The sequence below is a fragment of the Aquarana catesbeiana genome, linkage group LG07 (assembly GCF_042186555.1).
Source record: "Aquarana catesbeiana isolate 2022-GZ linkage group LG07, ASM4218655v1, whole genome shotgun sequence".
Lineage (NCBI taxonomy): Eukaryota > Metazoa > Chordata > Amphibia > Anura > Ranidae > Aquarana > Aquarana catesbeiana.
The window spans coordinates 230056915-230079992 of NC_133330.1; the positions used below are offsets into that span (position 1 = coordinate 230056915).

The following is a 23078-nucleotide window of genomic DNA, read 5'->3' on the forward strand; positions in this document are numbered from 1 at the left end:
GCAGCGCTGATCATTGTATTCTGATCAGTGGAGGAGTCCTGCTGTCAGAGTACAATAGAACAGAGGACAGAGGGGAATTTCTGAATCCACCTTGTTTGTGTGCATGCAGGGATATATTAGTTTTTCTTCCAGCAGGCTGAACAAAAAAAATTAATAGTGTGTACCCAGCTTTAGACAATGTGTCAGGGAAAACATTTGTCATTCTAAGTAATCATACACATGAACAGTAAAGGTGAGCATACACTTTACAATCTGATTGTACAATTTCTGCACAATCTCCCTTCGATTTACCAAAACTTTGTAAAATGAGGACAAACCTAAACAATTCATTATCCAGTTAGTAGTATCCAATCAGGCAGACCCTTGTACTACATAGTTGGTGGTAGATCCAAAATATATTGTACAATCAGATTGTATAGTAAATGATAAGCTGGCCATAGATGGATCAGTTTTTCTGATCAGTTCGTGTGTGATTGAAAAAAACTTAGCCAATCCCCTCATCCACACAAGCAAGGTGGATGGAGGTATCCTCTCCACTGAGACATTGCATTCTGATAGTGGTCAGAATACACTGATTAGCGCTGCAGATCAAAGGAAAATTTTCCAACAAGCTGGTTTGAGAGAAGTTGATCATATTAGATTGACTTCTCTTTAACAGGAATGGCCATAGATGGATTGAAACTCATCTAGTCCTTGGTGAATCACCTGAATTTTCATCCATGTCCAGACTTGGTAGCGCCTGTGTAAAATCCCTGTCTGTTTCTGATGCCTGGGGAGCTGGGGAAATCACTAAGCCTCTATGTACAGGAGTTGTTTAGGCCCATTCAGACATGTGTGTCCTGTGCAGGGCTCTCTTGTGCATTGTGTGCATCTCTGTGCCAATGTTCTATTCATTTCTTTTGGGACCCAAACCTGCATGTCATATTAGAATACAGAGGCTGTGTGCATGCAACCTCTTGTCCCAGTAGAAATGAATGGAGTGCTGGCACAGGGATGCACTCAATGCTCATGCATCCCCATGCTGTTAAAGACAGCCCTGCATGGGAGCCACATGTCTGCACCTAATCTTAAAAGGTCCTTAATAAAAACAGAATCAGAAAGAACAGTTGTCTTCACAGCTAGAACTGTGATATCATGCCTGAATGAAGATCACCTGTTAGCTGAGTAGTGGCAGCCTCAGAAGCACAGAGACAGAGGAGAGAGACACCACTCACTTTACAGTAGGACTAGACAGGAGGGGACCCGAGGGAAAGGGCACAGGAGGGGAGGGGTCACAACACAGGGGAGGAATCACCTCCACATTGTCCAGAGCAGGGAGTAAAAAAACAGGAGGCTAGGGGGCAGAGCTGGTGATGTCACACAGACATCGGGACACTCTGAGAGTAGGAGTGATAGGAATAAATGGAGAGGGGGAGGAGCCGCTGTCCAGGCAAGCAGAGGAGCAGGAAAGCTGCATGTATCTGGAATCATAGGAAAGCATTCATATGCTTTCCCAACCTCATGCGCCCCGACCTTTCCACTGACTCTACTGTTGCTCGGGGACTGGTACAGTGCACTGTGCAGGCAGGGGGCGGGTGTAGTGCTAGGATCTAGCCTACACACAGGAACAAAGCCGCTCTCTGCCTACTCTGTTAGATATGGCACTTGGCAGCACATTCTGTGCTGGGCGTGGTTACACCCTGCAGACAGCGCCCTCTTTCTATAACTAAATCATTCCACCCAGGGCAGCTGCCCGTCCCGCCCACCCCTAGTACCGGCCTTGGATGCATTACACACAAAGCGATATATTTCAAGCATTTTTTTCTTTTGATTTTGATGATTATGGCTTACAGCTAGGGAAAACCCAAGATTAAGTAGCTCAGTAAATTAGAATATTACATAAGACCAATAGAAAAAAATGATTTTTAATACAGAAATGTTGGCTTACTGAAAAGTATGTCCAGTATAGTATGCACTAAGTACTTGGTCGGGGCTCCTTTTGCATGAATTACTGCATCAATGCGGCGTGGCATGGAAGCGATCAGCCTGTGGCACTACTGAGGTGTTATGGAAGCCCAGGTTGCTTTGATAGCGGCCTTCAGCTCGTCTACATTGTTGGGTCTGGTGTCTCTCATCTTCCTCTTGACAATACCCCACAGATTTTCTATGGGGTTTAGGTCAGGTGAGTTTGCTGGCCAATCAAGCAGAGTGATACCATTATCATGCCAAGTCCTGCTGGAAAATTAAATCAGCATTCATATAAAGCTGGTCAACAGAGGTAAGCATGAATTGCTCTAAAATTTCCAGGTAGAGGGTTGCACTAACTTTGGACTTGATAAAACACAGTGGACCAACACCAGCAGATGATATGGCTCCCCAAATCATCACAGACTGTGGAAAATGTATCATTTCATTAGGAAATCAGTGGAGAGAGGAGAGGCACAGAATTCAAGTTGCATGAGGTCCAGTGCGGAGTTTCCACAGTCAGTGATGATTTGGGGAGCCATGTCATCTTCTGGTGTTGGTCCATTGTCAGCACGGTGTCTTATCAAGTCCAAAGTCAGCACAGCCCTCTACCAGGAAATTCTAGAGCACTCCATGCTTCCCTCTGCTGTCCAGCTTTTTGGAGATGCTGATTTTATTTCCCAGCAGGACTTAGCACCTTCCCATACTGCCAAAAGTACCAATACCTGGTTTAATGATCATGGTATCACTTTGCGTGATTGGCCAGAAAACTCACCTGACCTTAACCCAATAGAGAATCTGTGGGGTATTGTCAAGAGGAAGATGAGAGACACCAGACCCAACAATGTAGATGAGCTGAAGGCCGCTATCAAAGCAACCTGGGCTTCCATAACACCTCAGCAGTGCCACAGGCTGATCGCCTCTATGCCACGCCTCATTGATGCAGTAATTCATGCAAAAGGAGCCCCAACCAAGTATTGAGTGCATACTATACTGCAGGCCTTCAAAATTCTACTTGCATGCTCGGATTTTGCAAGTGGAATTTGAGGGCTGTCGAGGAAGGGCTGCCTGGGAGCGGGGGGGGGGGGAGCACTTCTCCCAGCGATCATGGAGGGGAAGAGAGAGGAGAGCCGCCCAGATGATCGGAGCGTGGGGAACACAGCGATAACAGCTTTCATTTCAATTGGTGTATGTTCCCCGCACTCGCTGTCACATACAGCCCCACCCCCTAGCCGGTAACATTCATAGACAGATCACCCATCTAATCCCAGAGGTGGTGGGGCTGTATGTGACGGTAAGCAGCGGGAACATACAGCAATTGAAATGAAAGCTGTTATCTCTGTGTGCCCCGCACTCTGATCATGCAGGCGACTCTCCTGTTCCTCTCCTCTCTTCCCCTGCACAGGCAGGTTGCATTGGTGGACACAGGCTGCATTGGTGGGCAGAGGCTGCATTGCTGGGCACGGGGTACATTGGGGGGCACAGGCAGGCTGCATTGGTGGGTACAGGCAGGCTGCATTGGTGGGCACGGGCAGTCTGCATTGGTGGGCACGGGCAGGCTGCATTGGTGGGCATGAGCAGGCTTCATTGGTGGGCACAGGCAGGCTGCATTGGTGAGCACGGGCAGGCTGCATTGAAGGACACGGGCATGCTGCATCGATAGACACAGATGAGGCTGCCTTGTTGGGCACAGGTGAGGCAGCATTGTTGGGCACAGATAAAGGTGTTGTTAATATTTATTTTTATAACTTAATTCTGCATAAAACATTTACGTGTCATTTCATGAGATCATTTATAAGGGCGTGTTTAGGGGCCAAATTAGGGGCGGGGCTGGGTGGGGCAACTGGTGGAGAGTAACCCTTGAGGCTTGGATAGTAGCTCAGTACTTGAAATTTCGAGCCCTGCTATACTGTACATGGATATACTTTTCTTTATTACCATTTTTTTTTATTAGTCTTATGAATTATTCTAATTTTCTGAGATATAGAATTTAGGGTTTTAACTATTTGTAAGCCATAATCCTCAAAAATAAAAAAAAATAAAAATGCTTGAAATATATCACTCTGTGTGTAATAAATCTATATAATATATGAGTTTCACTTCTTGAATTGAATTACTGAAATAAATTAACTTTTTAATGATATTCTAATTTTATGAGATGCACCTGTATTTGTCTGTCAACTCTAAGCAGTGGAAGCAGCCAATTGTATCCATTATTGCTGCACATATGTAAACATTACCACAAATGTTACCTGTACTGTGTATGGACAACGTTTTATGCAATATCTTGCTGCCAGCAAGATTCTGCGAAGATAAATATGGCTATGTGAATGAGGCTTTATGGTTTTTTTAATCATGTAACGTAAAGTGCAATGATTACGTGCTATTGCTATGTGACACCAAACAACAATATTTATATGCTAGATAATGTTACTAAAGTAAAGTGAAATCTGAGGAATAGAGCTGCAGTACAAAGCTATGTGTATCCTTTACTGCCGGGGTCTCCAAACTTTTTAAACAAAGGGCCAGTTTACTGCCCTTCAGACTTTAGAGTGCCAGGATGTTGGTGTTAGTGGGAGGAATAGTACTCCATTGTTGGTGTCAGTGGGAAGAATAGTTTCCCATTATTGGTGTTAGTGGGAGGAACCGTACCCAGCCATTGGTAGTGGGAGGAATAGTACCCCATCATTGGTGTCAGTAGGAAGAATAGTACACCATCATTGGTGTCAGTAGGTAGAATTGTGCCCCATAGCTGGTATCAGTGGGAGGAATAGTGTCTTGTATCAGTGAAAGGAACAATACCCCAAGGGCCAGATAAAGGCAAGCAAAGGGCCGTATCTGTCCCCCAGGCCCCAGTTTGGAGACCACTGCTTTACTGTCTATTAGCACAGAATGAACAATTAAAAAAAAAATGTTTATTGTTCCCTAGATTCTCAGGCATACACGTTATTTTCAGCAGCTGGATCTTAGCTCATCTTTATACAGAACAATTTTTCTTGTCATTGTCAGACAGTTTACAAAGTAAAGACGCTTAGAGAGAAGTTAACACATGAGGATTTACTACAGGATTTGAGAAATGTTCACACAATAAATTGTGTGAATATTCACTTCAATTTTCCATGTATCTTGTGTACATGAAAAACAAAACAGGGATTTTAATTTCAAGATGATTGGATGATTGAAGTGAATCTTTACACAATTCATTGTGTGAACATTCTCCTTTAGTATGAGTAAATCAATTCCACAATGTGCATAAATATACATATAAATGGGAATGAGCACAAGATTGCCTGACTCCTAAACATAAACTTTGCCTTTTCCCACCTGAAAATATTTGGTAATTTAGTGTGCAGCAGGCACAGGAGCAGGGCATAATTTATGCACCTGGAAAAAGAAAAAAAGAACACAGATAATTTAGGAGCAGGTATGGTAGACACTAGAATTCATATGTAGAACTGTATGATCTACTATTAGAGTTGAGTAAATGACTAACAAGCTATATAAGAAAGAGTGAGTTAACATATTTTAGCCCCTACTACAAGAAAATGTATTAACTAAGGTGAGGGGGATAAGGGGAGATATGATCAACATGTATATATACATGTGTGGTCCATATAGTGAACTTGTTGTTGAGTTATTCACTTTAAGGTAATCACAGGGGGCAAGGGGCACTGTCTATTATGTCTGGAGGAAAGGAGATTTAATCTCCAAATATGAAAAGGCTTCTTCACAGTAAGAGCTGTGAAAATGTGGAAAAGACTCCCTTAAGAGCTGGTTCTAGTCTAGACTTTTTTTTCAACCACACTAACTATGTAACCATGTAGGGTAATTGCTTAATTTTGTATGATAAGCATGTAATGATGAGCAATAGACTACAGCAATAGAGAATAGCTTGGCCTTGTGCAATGCAGTCTGTATTTCCTTTTGGCTTTAAAAGTGTCCATATTCACAGTTTACAAAGAATACTTTACACTGTATAGAATTCCAGACTATGGTAAATATGCAAACAAGTGATTTATTTAACCTATGATACTAAAAATAAAATATTAAGTCCCTGAATTTTGTGCTATTGATTAGCATAAAACATGTTTCATCGTAATAATATTTTTTTTACGGATACATAAAATAAAGATATATATAGCTATATACAGTGGGGACGGAAAGTATTCAGACCCCTTTAAATTTTTCACTCTTTGTTATATTGCAGCCATTTGCCAAAATCACTTAAGTTCATTTTTTTCCTCATTAATGTACACACAGCACCCCATATTGACAGAAAAACACAGAATTGTTGACATTTTTACAGATTTATTAAAAAAGAAAAACTGAAATATCACATGGTCCTAAGTATTCAGACCCTTTGCTCAGTATTTAGTAGAAGCACCCTTTTGATCTATTACAGCCATGAGTCTTTTTGGGAAAGATGCAACAAGTTTTTCACACCTGGATTTGGGGATCCTCTGCCATTCCTCCTTGCAGATCCTCTCCAGTTCTGTCAGTTTGGATTGTAAACGTTGGTGGACAGACATTTTTAGGTCTCTCCAGAGGTGCTCAATTTGGTTTAAGTCAGGGCTCTGGCTGGGCCATTCAAGAACAGTCACGGAGTTGTTGTGAAGCCACTCCTTCATTATTTTAGCTGTGTGCTTAGGGTCATTGTCTTGTTGGAAGGTAAACCTTCGGCCCAGTCTGAGGTTCTGAGCACTCTGGAGAAGGTTTTCGTCCAGGATATCCCTGTACTTGGCCGCATTCATCTTTCCCTCGATTGCAACCAGTCCTCCTGTCCCTGCAGCTGAAAAACACCCCCACAGCATGATGCTGCCACCACCATGCTTCACTGTTGGGACTGTATTGGACAGGTGATGAGCAGTGCCTGGTTTTCTCCACACATGCCGCTTAGAATTAAGGCCAAAAAGTTCTATCTTGGTCTTATCAGACCAGAGAATCTTATTTCTCACCATCTTGGAGTCCTTCAGGTGTTTTTTAGCAAACTCCATTCGGGCTTTCATGTGTCCTGCACTGAGGAGAGGCTTCCGTCGGGCCACTCTGCCATAAAGTCCCGACTGGTGGAGGGCTGCAGTAATGGTTGACTTTCTACAACTTTCTCCCATCTCCTGACTGCATCTCTGGAGCTCAGCCACAGTGATCTTTGGGTTCTTCTTTACCTCTCTCACCAAGGCTCTTCTCTCCCTATAGCTCGGTTTGGCCGGATGGCCAGCTCTAGGAAGGGTTCTGGTCATCCCAAACATCTTCCATTTAAGGATTATGGAGGCCACTGTGCTCTTAGGAACCTTAAGTGCAGCAGACATTTTTTTGTAACCTTGGCCAGATCTGTGCCTTGCCACAATTCTGTCTCTGAGCTCTTCAGGCAGTTCCTTTGACCTCATGATTCTCATTTGCTCTGACATGCACTGTCAGCTGTAAGGTCTTATATAGACAGGTGTGTGGCTTTCCTAATCAAGTCCAATCAGTATAATCAAACACAGCTGGACTCAAATGAAGGCGTAGAACCATCTCAAGGATGATCAGAAGAAATGGACAGCACCCAAGTGTCACAGCAAAGGGTCTGAATACTTAGGACCATGTGATATTTCAGTTTTTCTTTTTTAATAAATCTGCAAAAATGTCAACAATTCTGTGTTTTTCTGTCAATATGGGGTGCTTTGTGTACATTAATGAGGAAAAAATGAACTTAAATTATTTTAGCAAATGGCTGCAATATAATAAAGAGTGAAAAATTTAAGGGGGTCTGAAAACTTTCCATCCCCACTGTATCTATATCTATCTAGCTATATACTGTATATAGATCTAGATCTAGATATCTATATAGATATAGATATAGATATCTATATAGATATCTCTATATAGATATCTATAAATATATATACAGTATCTCACAAAAGTGAGTACACCCCTCACATTTTTGTAAATATTTTATTATACCTTTTCATGTGACAACACTGAAGAAATTACACTTTATATAGGTGTACTCACTTTTTTTGCAAGCAGGTTAAGACATTAATGGCTGTGTATTGAGTTATTTTGAGGGGACAGAAAATGTACACTGTTATACAAGCTGTACACTCAATACTTTACATTGTAGCAAAGTGTCATTTCTTCAGTGTTGTCACATGAAAAGATATAATAAAATATTTATGAAAAGTGAGGGGTGTACTCACTTTCGTGAGATACTGTATATAGATAGATAGATAGATAGATAGATAGATAGATAGATAGATAGATAGATAGATAGAGATATACAGTGTCTCACAAAAGTGAGTACACCCCTCACATTTTTGTAAATATTTTATTATATCTTTTCATGTGACAACACTTAAATAAATTACACTTTGCTACAATGTAAAGTAGTGAGTGTACAGCTTGTATAACAGTGTAAATGTGCTATCCCCTCAAAATAACTCAACACACAGCCATCAATGTCCAAACTGCTGGCAACAAAAATGAGTACACCCCTAAGTGAAAATGTCCAAATTGGGCCCAATTAGGCATTTTCCCTCCCCGGTGTCATGTGACTTGTTAGTATTACAAGGTCTCAGGTGTGAATGGGGAGCAGGTGTGTTAAATTTGGTGTTATCGCTCTCACTCTCTCATACTGTTTACTGGAAGTTCAACATTGCACCTCATGGCAAAGAACTCTCTGAAGATCTGAAAAAAAAAAGAATTGTTGTGCTACATAAAGATGGCCTAGGCTATAAGAAGTTTGCCAAGACCCTGAAACTGAGCTGCACCGCGGTGGCCAAGACCATACAAAGGTTTAACAGGACAGGTTCCACTCAGAACAGGGCTCACCATGGTCAACCAAAGAAGTTGAGTGCACATTCTCAGCATCATATCTAGAGATTGTCTTTGGGAAATAGATGTATGAGTGTTGCCAGCATTTCTGCAGAGGTTAAGGGGTGGGGGGTCAGCCTGTCAGTGCTCAGACCATATGCCGCACACTGCATCAAATTGGTCTTTGTGGCTGTCGTCCCAGAAGGAAGCCTCTTCTAAAGATGATGCACAAGAAAGCCTGCAAACAGTTTGCTAAAGACAAGCAGACTAAGGACATGGATTACTGGAACCATGTCCTGTGGTCTGATGAGACCAAGATAAACTTATTTGGTTCAGATGGTGTCAAGTGTATGTGGCAGCAACCAGGTGAGGAGTACAAAGACAAGTGTGTCTTGCCTACAGTCAAGCATGGTGGTGGGAGTGTCACGGTCTGGGGCTGCATGAGTGCTGACGGCACTGGGGAGCTACAGTTCATTGAGGGAACCATGAATGTCAACATGTACTGTGACATATTGAAGCAGAGCATGATCCCTTCCCTTTGGATACTGGGCTGCAGGGCAGTATTCCAACATGATAACGACCCCAAACACACCTCCAGGATGACCACTGCCTTGCTAAAGGAGCTGAGGGTAAAGGTGATGGACTGGCCAAGCATGTCTCCAGACCTAAACCCTATTGAGCATCTGTGGGGCATCCTCAAACGAAAGGTGGAGAAGCGCAAGGTCCTTAACATCCACCAGCTCTGTGATGTCGTCATGGAGGAGTGGAAGAGGACACCAGTGGCAACCTGTGAAGCTTTGGTGAACATCCAAGTCCAAAAGGGTTGAGGCAATGCTTGAAAATAATGGTGGTCACACAAAATATTGACACTTTGGGCCCAGATTGGCCATTTTCACTTAGGGGTGTACTCACTTTTGTTGCCAGCGGTTTAGACATTAATGGCTGTGTGTTGAGCTATTTTGAGGGGACAGCAAATTTACACTGTTATACAGTGGCGGCCCATCCATAGAGGGTGCTCGGCGCCGCCTACCCTATCCATGCGTACAGCCCCCTGATCTACATATCAGTGGTGCTGGACCATGGATTCCAATATGGGGGGTGTTTTTCTAAGCACCTGATTAGAGCCAGAGGCTCTAAAAGACTTCAAAAAAGGGTGGCCTCAGAGCACAGAGCATTGCGCTCCGAGGCCACCTGGTTGTGTGACCATAGCAAATTAATTTTCATTATTATGACAGTAAAGTTCCTCCCCGCCAATCAGGAGGCAGGTCTGTGAGAGCTGTTTCCTGATTGGCCAAAGCATCAGGCGATCCTATTGGATGCCCAGTGCTTTGGCGGAAGAGGAGACATGGCAGAGGAAGCTGGAGGAGGGGGTGCTGTTTCAGTGCTGTGCCACGCCACCTGGGGGTGCTGTTTGTTTGCCACCCCCCCAAAAGAAAAACCCACTAGCTGCCACTGCTGTTATACAAGCTGCACACTCACTACTTTACATTGTAGCAAAGTGACATTTCTTCAGTGTTGTCACATGAAAAGATATAATAAAATATCTACATAAATATGAGGGGTCTACTCTTTTTTTGAGATACTGTATATTTATATCTATAGATATAGATAGATAGATAGATAGATAGATAGATAGATAGATAGATAGATAGATAGATAGATAGATAGATAGATAGATAGATAGATAGATAGATAGATAGATAGATAGATAGATAGATAGATAGATAGATAGATAGATAGATAGAGTCAAGTTAGCCTGTGCAAAAAAAGTTCTATGTGAACAGGAACTGTTATCTAATATAATATAATATTAGATAATCCATTTTATTTTATTTTTCTCTTATTACAAAGTAGAACTATAGATCTTACAAAGGTGCTTTGCAGTTAACTGCCCAAAAGCTGTACAGATACCAAATCAAAAGTTAGCAAGGTTATGAATATAGATAGAGTTTCAGTATGGGTGTTTAAAAACCTTGTTTTGACTCTATCTAAGAATAAGGCAAGGTAAAAAACTAAACCTTTCAAAAACATGGAAAAGGCACCCTCCTATACTCTGAGGACCTTGTATTCCAATCCCTCCTTCCATTTCTCATTTAACGTTTGAAAGGGAAATGAAGGCATTAAACGCAGGTACTATTCCGTACGTGGCCAATTAATGTACTATAAAATACCTTGTTGCAAACACCATTACTGTTAAACATTGAAATATAGCAATGGTCAGAAAAGGAAGAAAACAAAAGTGTAGGCCTGTCTCCAGGTGCAGGTCTATTGGGACATCTGTTTGAAATACTAAATGAGGCTTAGTAATGATTTAGTTTGGTAGGTATGAAAACTCATTTCATACACTATTTCTGGTTGGCAGGGGATGATTTACACGAGTCCCTGGGCATATGCTTTCTGTAAACCTCCAATGAGCTTTAGGACTTTTTTCCCTTAATTTATCTGGGTTAAAAATGTACGACTGCATATTACGACTGCATATTAGTTCCAAGTCACTGCCGCCATTCACTGTAAAGCTTAAAGATATGTGCTTGCAGGCTCCAAGGCTACATACCAGTTCCAGAGCACTGCTGTCACTTACAGTGTAGAATGATGGGATAACCTTAACTGGCCCCAATGTAATATGCCACTTAAAAGTCAGAGAAAGGCCTCTGCCATCTGTGCCTTATATACTGACTCTAAGGGGTTGATTTACTTAAGGCAAATACACTGTGCACTTTTGCAAGTGCACTTGCACTCTGCAAGTGCAGTTGCTCCAGAGCTAAGTAAATGAGGGAAGCTCTGCTGACTTCTATCACCCAATCATGTGCAAGCAAAAATGCTGTTTTTTCTTTTCCTTACATGTGATAGGGTGTTTTTTGTAAAGCGAAACTTTGCCTCATTTTCTAAGCTTTGAAGCAACCGCACTTGCAAAAGTGCGCAATCTATTTGCCTTTAGTAAAACAACCCCTAGATCTGTATCAGGGATCCCTGCAGGCTCCCTTAAATTAAATTATTTTAAAACACTTCTGGCAAAAAAAGCTTATTTGTTATAATCATAAACTTTTTTTAAAGATAGTTGCATGTTTGCCACAATGGTTTTCTGGCTTTACCACTTTGCAATTCACTAGTCTAAAACTAGCAGGCAGGTTGGGAGTATTTACTTCATTGGATTCACATTGTATCAGATTAGTGACTCACTCATTCTTGTGTGCAGAGCATCTGCCTGAAATACAGGCAATTAGCACTTTTTAGAAGAAGTCTGAAGTTGTAACACATATCTTTCATGACATGTTTCCTTTAAAGATCATAATGCAACTTGGTATAACAAGAAAATTGAACTGAATATAAACTAAATAATAGAAATGTGTTCTTTGAACCTTTTCAGAGTGCTCATATTTATAGCCAGACCTATTCTGTGAGTCTGCTGTTTTGGTGATATGGCCTTGCAGGCATAGATGTAGTGCTAGTAGTAATATTTCCCCTGGCTTTCCTCATTAGCATTGAAGAAATATTGTGGATCTATGAAAACTAAGGCAAACATTTAATAGAACTGGTGCTCACAGCAACCAGCCAAATGATGGCTTTCATTTTCTGTTCTGTATATAATATATAATTTCATCTTTGTGTCCAATTTTATAGTAATAATAGTAACAAATTGAGGAGGGATGTGATCAACGTGTACAAATACATAAGGGGTCCATATAGTTAACTTGGTGATAAATTATTCACTTTAATGTCATCACAGAGGACAAGCGGGCATGCTTTACGGCTAGAGGAAAAAAAATTTCATCTCCAAATATGGAAAGGTTTCTTCACAGTAAGAGCTGTGAAAATGTGGAATAGACTCCCTCCAGAGGTGGTTCTGGCCAGCTCAGTAGATTGCTTAAAAAAAAAAGGCCTGGATTATTTCCTAAATGTACATAATATAACTGGGTACTAACATTTATAGGTAAAGTTAATTCATGGGGAAAATCCGATTGCCTCTCGGGGGATCAGGAAGGAATTTTTGCCCCTGCTGTAGCAAATTGGAGCATGCTTTGCTGGGGTTTTATCGCCTTCATCTGGATCAACTGTGGGTGAAGGATTGTGTATATGAGATTATATGACTTTTTTTTTGGTTGAACTAGATGGACTTGTGTCTTTTTTCAACCTGACTAACTATGTAACTATGTGATCTTTCCCCCAAGCCTTCAGCAGACAGGTTCTCATTTTGAAACTGAAATTGATAAAATAAAAAATTGGACAGGAAGCATCTGATGACACCATGCGAGTGTGTGTTGGAAGAGAGGACACTGGTTTGGTACAATTAGAAATCTCTGCCTTAGCATCATAAAATAACTTGTCCTGGCAGTGCTCTCAGTATGTTTGTATGGCTCCAGAGATTCCATTTACACAGGAAATTCTGCAGGACAGGATAATTTATTAGTACTCTCTGAACCTATACTGTGTCTTGTATCCTGCAATCATTTCTTTGCCTGTAATTTACAACAACCATGTAAAACCATGCTTGCAATACTGAGGCACTGCAGATTAATTATACTGGCTTATTCCATAAGGCAGAGCAAATGTAATGTGCAAAATGCAAGAACCTACAGCAGCCAATCAGAATTAATCTTCTAACTAATCTCCAGAGAAATTATTGCAGGTTTGCTGTCATAGGTCAGTGTACTTTTCACATGCTCTGTAGGCTCTCTTATTGAAAAGGCCTTATTTTCTAAAATTGTTTTTATACACTTTACTATTATTGAAGAAATAAAACCTGGGGTTACAGTCACTGGAATACTTCATAATTACTATTCCTTACGACCTTCAATTTAATACCTTATTTTGATTATGCAAAGTTCAATGTATTCTATGCTGGACAGTTATCCCTCTTGGAATGTACCTTTTGAAGCATATGTAATATTTATAAGGTACTGGATTATTTATGAGCTTTGCATATATTTGACTATGTATTTGATTGGGACATATATTTCGGACACTACCAAAATGTTCAGATGTCATTCTGCTCATGTCAAGGCAGAGTGAACAATACAGATTTTTAACATGTTTCATAATATAATTATATCAATAAAAATTGTATGTCTATAATTCAAGATGAAGTTGAAGTTTTTTAAAAACAATTATGCCAATGCAACTTTGGATCACCAGTTTACACCTTACTTATGCTCACAAATTACTTTATAAAAAAAAAGAAAAGAAAAAACTTGTGTAATAAAAACCATAGTAAAAAATCTTTTGGTGTAAATACATCTCTCTCTCTCTCTCTCTCTCTCTCTCTTTATATATATAGATTTTGAATTAAAAAAAAATAAAATAAAAAAAAAAAAAAAAAAATATATATATATATATATATATATATATATATATATATATATATATATATATATTTTTTTTAATTCAAAATCAGAAAATCAAATGCTAGAGATCCTGAAGCTTTTTTTATGTATAATAAATAATATGACTCTAGATAATGTAATACACCTATTTGCATTTAAGGAAAATTTAATAGTCTGCAGAAGGCCTAAAGGTGACTAACTTAATCCATTCACATTACATTTTTTTTTTCAGAAATAAAAGAAGCCTATCAATATTACTTCACCACTAAGGCTAACATATTCTGGTAGCACATATAAAACTCTCAGTTAGAATATTTATAATTTTGATACTTGTTTAAACCTGAAGCCATTTTTCATCAATTTTAATGGAATGTTTCCATTGCTGAGAAATCATTAATCATAAAGAGATTTACTGAGAACCAGAAGACATAGCAGAATCTAAATGGAACAATTTGTAACATTATAAGCTGCATCTATATATAATGGAAATGTGACATGATTGCATAATTCATTGGCATTAGGCCCTTAAGTGGCAATTTTGTCTTAGCAGATGGCTTTTCCAATGTTCCTCACTTGTGTTCGGGTTTCAGACAGTATGCTGCTAAAAATCAAGGCTTATTTTATTTCAGTGCATTAGAATTAACATTATTGTAAAATAATTTGTCTATTCCATGTCATAGGTTCAAAGGATTTTTATTTTTTGACATATAATTTATAAGAAGTATTTTTTCCACATGACTGAAAAAAAAAGAAGTACATGGTGTTCAGGAATATTTGTAAACCTATCACTTTTTTATACATGTGATACAGTCTCCCATAGAATTTATTTTTGATAATAAAAGCAAGAAGAAGAGGAAAAACTGCAAATGAATAATGTACTTTCTTGGTCACATTTGACTGTGACTTATTTAAGCTTACTATGATGGGGCCTCTGATGACCACTGCTGTTTTAGCATTGTACAAATGTAATGAATTAAATCAAATAAACCTTACAGTCTCCATAAATGATTTAATTGGTAAAACATGAATATTAGGGGGAAAAAAGTCTATCCACAAAATCAGCACCAGTCAGAGATTGAAGGTAATATTTTCTGATGGATGTGGAAATGAGAGGTCACTGGAAAGTTTAGTTTTGTTAATTAAAGCAATCTTTTATCCGCCTATGTTAAAAGATGAAGAATCTTCCAATTTCCCTATGGTGGAAATACAGCTGTTTCCAGCATGTGGTTCAGCTGAGACTATTCTCAGTCTAATATCTTACCTCTAGTCTTAGAATGTTCCTAAATCAAAGCAGTATTAAAGACATCAAACATAGCAGTACATTACAGAAGGATAGATGCCAGGACCTGAATACATATAATCACACATAACTGTATATAATTTGAGTCACATTTAACATTGATAGACCATCCCATATTTACACCACACCCCCAGATAACTTTAAAATCAGCTCATTTAAAATTTTATTTTTCTTTCTTTAAAAAAAAAAAAATCTCATTTTATTCTTTCAAGATTTAAAATTTAAAACCGCGTGCTGTTGTGTGCTTACCCTGGAGAAAGCAATACATACATTTATGTATATATTCATGAACACTGGTGTCTTGTACAGTACTACCACAGAATGTTAATATTCCCTTTTTATTGACAGTGCATATTTATACAGTCATAAAGATTATATATATTAGTGTACTGTACAGCTCATCAGTGATACAGTTCCCACTATATGGAATTCATTTCCAAGTCATAGCAAGGTTATACTCTGCATCTAACACATGCATAATTATTTAGATTAGTATACACATTTGCATGACCAAGGAAATCTTTACAGGAGGAAGAGAAGGCACAGCTGATAATTCTCTATCAAACCGTTTATTGTGCCACCCGTAGTGAAATTAATGGGTTACAATGTACTCACAAAGATTTCCGATCGTTTTTAGGAGACTGATTTGCAATCCATGGTTAAAACAACAGAAAACAACAGAGCAGAGCACATTAACCCTATCTGGTCCAGCCAAGGAGTTTGCTAGCCCTCACCGGAGAGCTGACACTTCCATGGGGACATTTACTGCATGTCAGAGAGAAAAGAGGATTGCTATGACTGAAAGCTAAGGCAAAGGGTAATAAACGTAGTGCAGAGATTAGGCCCAAGGCAAAGATGCAGGCCACAGAGCAAGGATCACTTTTTTTTTTCATTGGAGTCCCAAAGGATCCGAGCTTGTAGTATATTAAGGCGTTGCCTTGGTGTAGCTCTGCGTCTGCACATAATTCATCCCTAGTATCAAACTAGCACAGAATAAAAAAAAAAAAAAAAGAAAGAAAGAAAAACCATCAAAACCACTTTCATTAATAACAATAATTCAAAAGCTGAAAATTTGTCGCAGACAGATCAATACCGATGCCAACACAAAATAATTCAATATAGCGATTAAGAAACTAGAAGAAAAGAATCAAAGAGCATTGAATGATCATTCAGCTGTAGTTTAAAGGGGAAGAATCCAACACACTGCCCGTTTAACGAACCTATCAGCTGAAGGAATAAGTTGTGCAAGTCTTTTTTTTTTTTGTTTTTGCATGCAAGCACCGTAAATGAACGGAAAAGACATGAAAGAGGCTACCTTGGCCAAGACAGCGGTTGGTTGGTTGGTAGGTTGGTGCGACTTTTGGGGCGCTGTAGCGTGCTTGTTGTACATACTCTCCTCAACTACGCGTATTCTTAAGCAATAACAACGTAATCCGTATTATCCACCCAAGAATACCCGTCACCGAAGAGAGCTACAAAGCAGCAGCCGGCTGGGCTATAAATCCACAAGCAGGGAAGGAGGAGAATCCAAACAGGTCCATAAACCAAGTCCAACAATGTCCCAGTGTCTAGTCCTGAAAGAATAGAAGAGAGCCATGAAGGGTTCCAATGTAATGAAGATGTGCATCTTATACCACACATACACACACCACAAGAGAGTTACGTGCAATGTACCTTGTCTCTCCTCACGTCTTCCTCTGTACTTGCAAAATAAGCCAGTGTTGTACGCCCCCCCAAGCTCCAGGCTGTTCAATTGGTTGTCCAATGGACCTATAGATTCCTGCAACAGAATTGCATGCATACTTAAGTACAGTCATACTGTCAGCGACTCAACAGAGCACAGGGTATACACCCTCTATATTATACCACATACAATTGTGTCATTAAACCCAGGAACTCTTGATTGCCTCTGTATATCATTACTAAATCCAATGTGCTATTTGGTCATGCTTTTTTTAACCATAGTTCAACTTGAAAACCCAAGATCAGATTTATGGAAATGTTATGTGCATGCCCACCTACAGTTGCATACCATGAAATCGTCCTGTAATGCTCTTTATTCACTACATCATGTATCTGAACATCAGAGCGATCAATTTTTTAGGTTGTCAAGATTACTGTAGCTCTCTGCTCAACTCAGAAGTGGCTTATAGAATGTGTGGAGTTGTTTTTTTAAAGCACGGATCAGCTGATGGAAATGTTCCTGGGCTTCAGCTAAAATCTGATAGCAATAGTAGAGAGCTTTTATAGAACATAAGTGAGGCTCCTTTGCAATGTTTGCATGGCTTAACCAAATGGTGAAGAGTTCTAGATTCATACTCTGTTATCATTCAACAGAACACGTCCAGGGGTGTGAGAATTCAGTTGTAAGCCTAGCCTATTAGCTTGAATAAATCCTTTACACAACATATAGTCCAGTGTTAGTGAATGCATGTGCAGTATATTCATTGTCTTAGGCATGTCTATTACAATACACACGTGCATTTAAAACATGTAAAGTGGCCATGACTACGGATCTAAGCTAAGCCCATTAGTTTGAATAAATCATTTACACAACATGCAGCCCAATGCATGTGCAGTATATGCATTGACTTAGACTATGTGTATTAAAATACACATGTGCATTTAGAACATGTAAAGTGGTCATGCCTACAGATTTTAGCCTAGCCTATTAGCTTGAATAAATCCTTAACACAACATACTGCTTAGTGTTAGTGAATGCATGTGCAGTATATGCATTGACTTGGACTATGTGTATTACAATACACATGTGCATATAGAACATGTAAGGTGATCATGCTTACGGATCTAAACTAAGCCCATTAGCTTAAATAAACCATTTGCACATGTCTTGACATACAATGTTAGCTAATGCATGTGCAGTATATGCATGTGGCTTAGAGTATTAGTGTATTACAATACACATTAAGATATGTAAAGCGGGCATGCCTTAATTTATAGACTTCTATAACCACTGACATAAATATATGTTGCTTCCTATCAATATATACACGTGAGTTAATTCTGCATTAGGTAATAAAAAGACACTTTGTCTGAATAATGAACCCACATAACACAACCTATACAATATTTCATAGGATGATTTCAATGTCAAATACGGAATTGAAATTCTGCTCAAGCCATAGGAGTCGTTCGCGGTTGCATTTATTTGACATCAAGGTTGCATTGACTATACAGTGGAGAAGTGCTAATGACTACAGCAAGGTCTGTTATATAGACAGCGAAATGCATTCATTATATCCTAGAAGTAGATTATGTACAGTCCATAAAGAAAAAAAAAAAAGCTTGGGTTGGGAAATTGACTACAATTCCATGTGTGCACGCTGTAGTGTGATATAGTTTGCCTGCAGTGCTACAAGTATCAATTGACAGGCTGCACAGGATGGAAAGTATACACTACCAATGAGGTTGGCACTGTTCAGCACCGGCTTGTGGACAGCTCCCTTCTTTGGTTGCTTCAGCCAAATGTTCCAGCTGTTGATTGGTGAGGCACACATTCCACTTCTTTATGCAAAAGCATAACATGGGGGCTAGGAAAATAATCTCTCTGGCAATTACTGCTCCCTGAAAATTGTTCTTGACACACTAACACAATTTTGGATCAGATCCCTCTGGCTTCGTGGAGTTTCACACCTCCCTTCTTGCTCCAGAAATGGTGAAGTATGCCTTAGGGAAAGTCAGTATATCTCATGGGCAGAGGCTTTCTTATAAGTAGTGGTATGTATGATCTCAATTCTCCACTGTTATAGCAAAACAGCAAACAAAACAAAAAAAAAAAAAACACAAACAACACAGCATCCACCAGTAAGGCTAAAGGTGAATGAATAAGTTAAGAAAAAAAAAAATAAAACAAAACAAAACATATTTTCTATGGCTGCCCCACCTTTTCATAAGCTTTCTGTGATAGTAAAATCTTACAAAAGGGAGTAAGATCTAATTGAAGTCATTTGCTCTCCCTGAATGACTGGGCAGCATAGTGTTATTGCTTTTATGGTGTAATAACCAACTTTCACCCTGCTTGATATAGTGTGGTCCTTCCTTTAGGTTGTAGGAGCAGAGATGGAGTTGTATAGCCAGTCATTGCCATTTGATGCACAGTAAGCTAGTGCTGCCTGAACATTATATCAAGGTACCATTTGGTGTTCTGTTGCTTTACTTGAAACGTTAATCCTCAAGGATGTGTTTCAAAAAAGCGTGTGCAATGTCCTACAGCTTTTTAAATCCACAACACACAGAACAAATGGAGATGAGCTTTGTGTGCACAGTTTCATCTGCTACATCATGGGCTCAGCAACAGAAATGAAGGTGAAAGAAGCTTATTGATCTTCTTTGCTGACACATAGTGAAGCATCCTGGAAATATATATTAGATAAGAATATAGCACTAAGATGTCATCACCAGTAACGTTGCTTACCGTGTTGAGTCTGTGTTGTGTGAGAGCTCTGGATGACTGTAAAATGCAGCTGATCCTTCAGGCTGTGTGTTGGGAGCTGATTCCCCTTATGGAAGCTGATCAGGGTGGAAGTAGCATTTCCTCGTTAATGATAACTCCCAGAGTCAGTCATCAGAAATATTTCTTGCTGAAAGTCCTCAGATATAAGCACTCCTTACCAGGCTGCTGCCATGCAGTCTTCAGCCAGCGCCCTCAGCTCCAGTAACCAGAGGGAGTAGAGGGGAAAAAAGCAGCAATAGCGATCACATCGATCTGATCTGCACCATCTGCCTGCTGCCACTACACCCCAACCTCCACATTTGAGCACGTAAAACCCTGACAGCTCCCAGCATAGGGCTGCAAAGAGTTCATTTTTTTTTCAGCAGCTCCTAATTGGTTCTGGGTAGCATACAGTTACACAAGCTTATGTTAACCATTCATTAGTAGATCCCGAACATGCTAATGGTTGATTAATTGAGAAAGATTTGACGTGGAAGCTTCATAGCCTCTTATTCATTATTTCCCAATGGGAAAAGACCAATGCCTGGTAGAACTATAGGAACATGCAGTGAAAGAGAGAATGAAGGGATGGGATAGAGAGAGAGAGCGAGAGAGAGAGAGAGAGAGAGAGCGAGAGAGAGAGAGAGAGAGAGAGGGGGAGAGGGAGGGAGAGAGAGGGGGGAGAGAGAGAGGGGAAAGAGGGAGAGAAAGGGAGAGTGGGAGAGGGAGAGAGAGAGAGAGGGAGGGAGAGGGAGAGAGGGGAAGGGGGAGAGAGAGAGACCTGGGTACACAGATGTGGACCTTGCAGTTCCCCCCTAGGAACGTACAGTGAAAGAGAGACTGTAAGGGTGGGAAAGAGAGAGAGAGAGAGAGAGAGAGAGAGAGAGAGAGAGAGAGAGAGAGAGAGAGAGAGAGAGAGAGAGAGAGAGAGAGAGAGAGAGAGAATGCCCTGAATACACAGATGTGGACTCAAACCGTTTAGCAGAATGCGAAGACTAACAGTTTTACCCGAGGGCTAGTCTGATGCCATCACACTTAAAACAGGATTCGTTTTACCAATAATAACGATAATGATATTAATGGGAATAAATCACCGATGCAATACTGTTTGATTTGCATTACAATACCAGCCCACACACTGTATACAAGCATTACCTCTTTATGCTAGTGCGGCAACAGCAGTAAAAGCATGTAAAAGCATTGTGTAGCATCATTTCCATTAGATACCTTTCTCTCTCGGTTTTTATTCATGAACAAGTTGCAAAGACTTTTTTCTTCAATTCCAGTTCTCTATTAATTCATGTTAGGTGGCCCATAGCAGATATCATTAATAAATGTCTCGCATATGTTGATGAAAGTAGACTGCACTGTGGGCTGAGCTGTGCGCTGTCCACCTCTGTGGTGCTGAATCCTCCAGTGCCGGATTCCCCATCACACAAACTTTGCACTATACAAGCTTGTACATGTGCTATACTAAAGGCAATGGGGTTCAATGAATAAAGGATATATCGTTTAGCTTTATTTTCACATCAGAGCGTTTAGACACGCCAGCTATGACAACACACTCGTGAATTTAGTTTGATTAAGTTCTGATTGATTAATGCATTAATTATGTTTCTAAGAATGTTCCCACTCTCCCCGGAATAAACCCAGCACTTTCTTGAGTATTAGCAATCTGGTAACAGAGCCCGAGGAAAAATCAAACAATTTATCAGATCTTTTGTTTCAATACCCAGTAATTAAGCTTCTTTGCATTTACCTACAGTATATTGCAAATTTCTGGGCGAGTGGAAGAAAGATCCACTTTAGCGAGCAATCTCAGTGTGTGATTTGTGTAAGAATATTGCCCTCTTCAGGCCAGAGCTGGAGCAAAGATGCCAAAATCATCATCATATCATAAATAAACATGAGAAGGAAAATAAATGAATAAAATAGTCACATGAATACACATATACCTAACCCCGATGTGTAATATTTATGTATATGTCTTACATACATATTACATTAAAGTATCGTTTGATTATTAAACCGTTATTTCACTAGACTCTTGAATAGTAGAGCTGGTGAATAAGGTTATTATGACTTAATTCTCTGTTATAAGGGAAAACTTGTGGTATAACGTCCCTGTGTTATTCCAGTAATAGTAATTTAAACCAGTATTCATAGACTCCGGAGTTCTGCATTTGAGACATGGTCAGAAAGTGCTTGGAACTCCTCCTCGTATCCCTATTTATATATATGTCTTCTTTCTTCTCGCAATCCCCTTCTTTCTTGATACATAAGGCTTTCTTGCCCACTCTACTTTCTTCCCCGCTTCACTATCTTCTCCCTTTCTTTATTCTGCATCTCTACTCCATGTTTCCTAGCTCTCACATATACGAATTCTACTCCTCCTTCCTTATATTCCTTAACTTATATTATTACCCTATAAATTTATCCCCTCTCTCCCAACCTCGCTTTCTCTCTCTACCTTCTCTAACCCCCTCTGCACCCCTCTTCATCTCTTTTCTACCCCCTCAACTCAATCTCTTTCTCTCTGAAACACCCCCCCCCCCCCCTTCTCCCTCTATTCTATTTCTTTCTGCCTTAACCCACTCATTTCTCCTACCTCTATCTTTCTCCCTGCCCCCCCCCCCCCCACTCCTTTCTCTCTGCTTTACCCACCCCCTCTATCTTTCTACCTGTATCCTCCACTCTTCCCTTCTTTTCTCTCTGTCCCACCACTCCTTTTTTCGCACCCTCTTTCTCTGCCTCCAATCTCATTTATCCCTTATCTCTTATTCTCTCTGTTTCCTCCACTTCTCTCCCCATTTTCTCTTTCTCTTTGTCTACCCTACTCCTTTATGCCTCTACCTTTTTTAATCTCAATTTCTATCCTTCCCTCACACCTCCCCCCTCGCTCCTCCACTTTTCCCCCTCTCTCCCTCTCTCTCCTTCCCTCACTTTTCTTTTCTTCCTTCCTCTCTCTCTCTCTGTTTCCTACTCTTTATCTCTGTCTCTATTTCATTTACCCCACTCACTCTCTCTCCCCTTTTCTCTTTCACTTTGTCTCTTTTGCTCTTTTTACCCACCTCTCCCTCTCTGAATTTCTCTCTCTCTCTCTCTCTCTCTCTCTCCCTTCCTCCTTTTTCCCTTCATCTCTCTTGAACTTGTCTTCTCTCTGTCTCCCCCACTCCTTTCTCTCTGCTTTACCCACTCCTTTCTTCTCCCTATCTATCTTTCTATCTGTATCCGCCACTCTTCCCCTCTTTTCTCCCTGTCTCCACCATTC

The 23078-nt window shown here is 40.1% G+C and overlaps 1 long non-coding RNA gene across 1 annotated transcript; it reads right to left on the reverse strand.

Moving 5' to 3' along the window:
• Window positions 1-14713: 14713 nt before the first annotated feature.
• LOC141103469 (uncharacterized) lies at window positions 14714-20418 on the reverse strand. The gene is made up of 3 exons (XR_012235329.1): window positions 19790-20418; window positions 17029-17134; window positions 14714-16928 (listed from the first exon to the last, which is right to left on the reverse strand). It is a non-coding gene; the product is annotated as an uncharacterized lncRNA (long non-coding RNA).
• Window positions 20419-23078: the final 2660 nt, after the last annotated feature.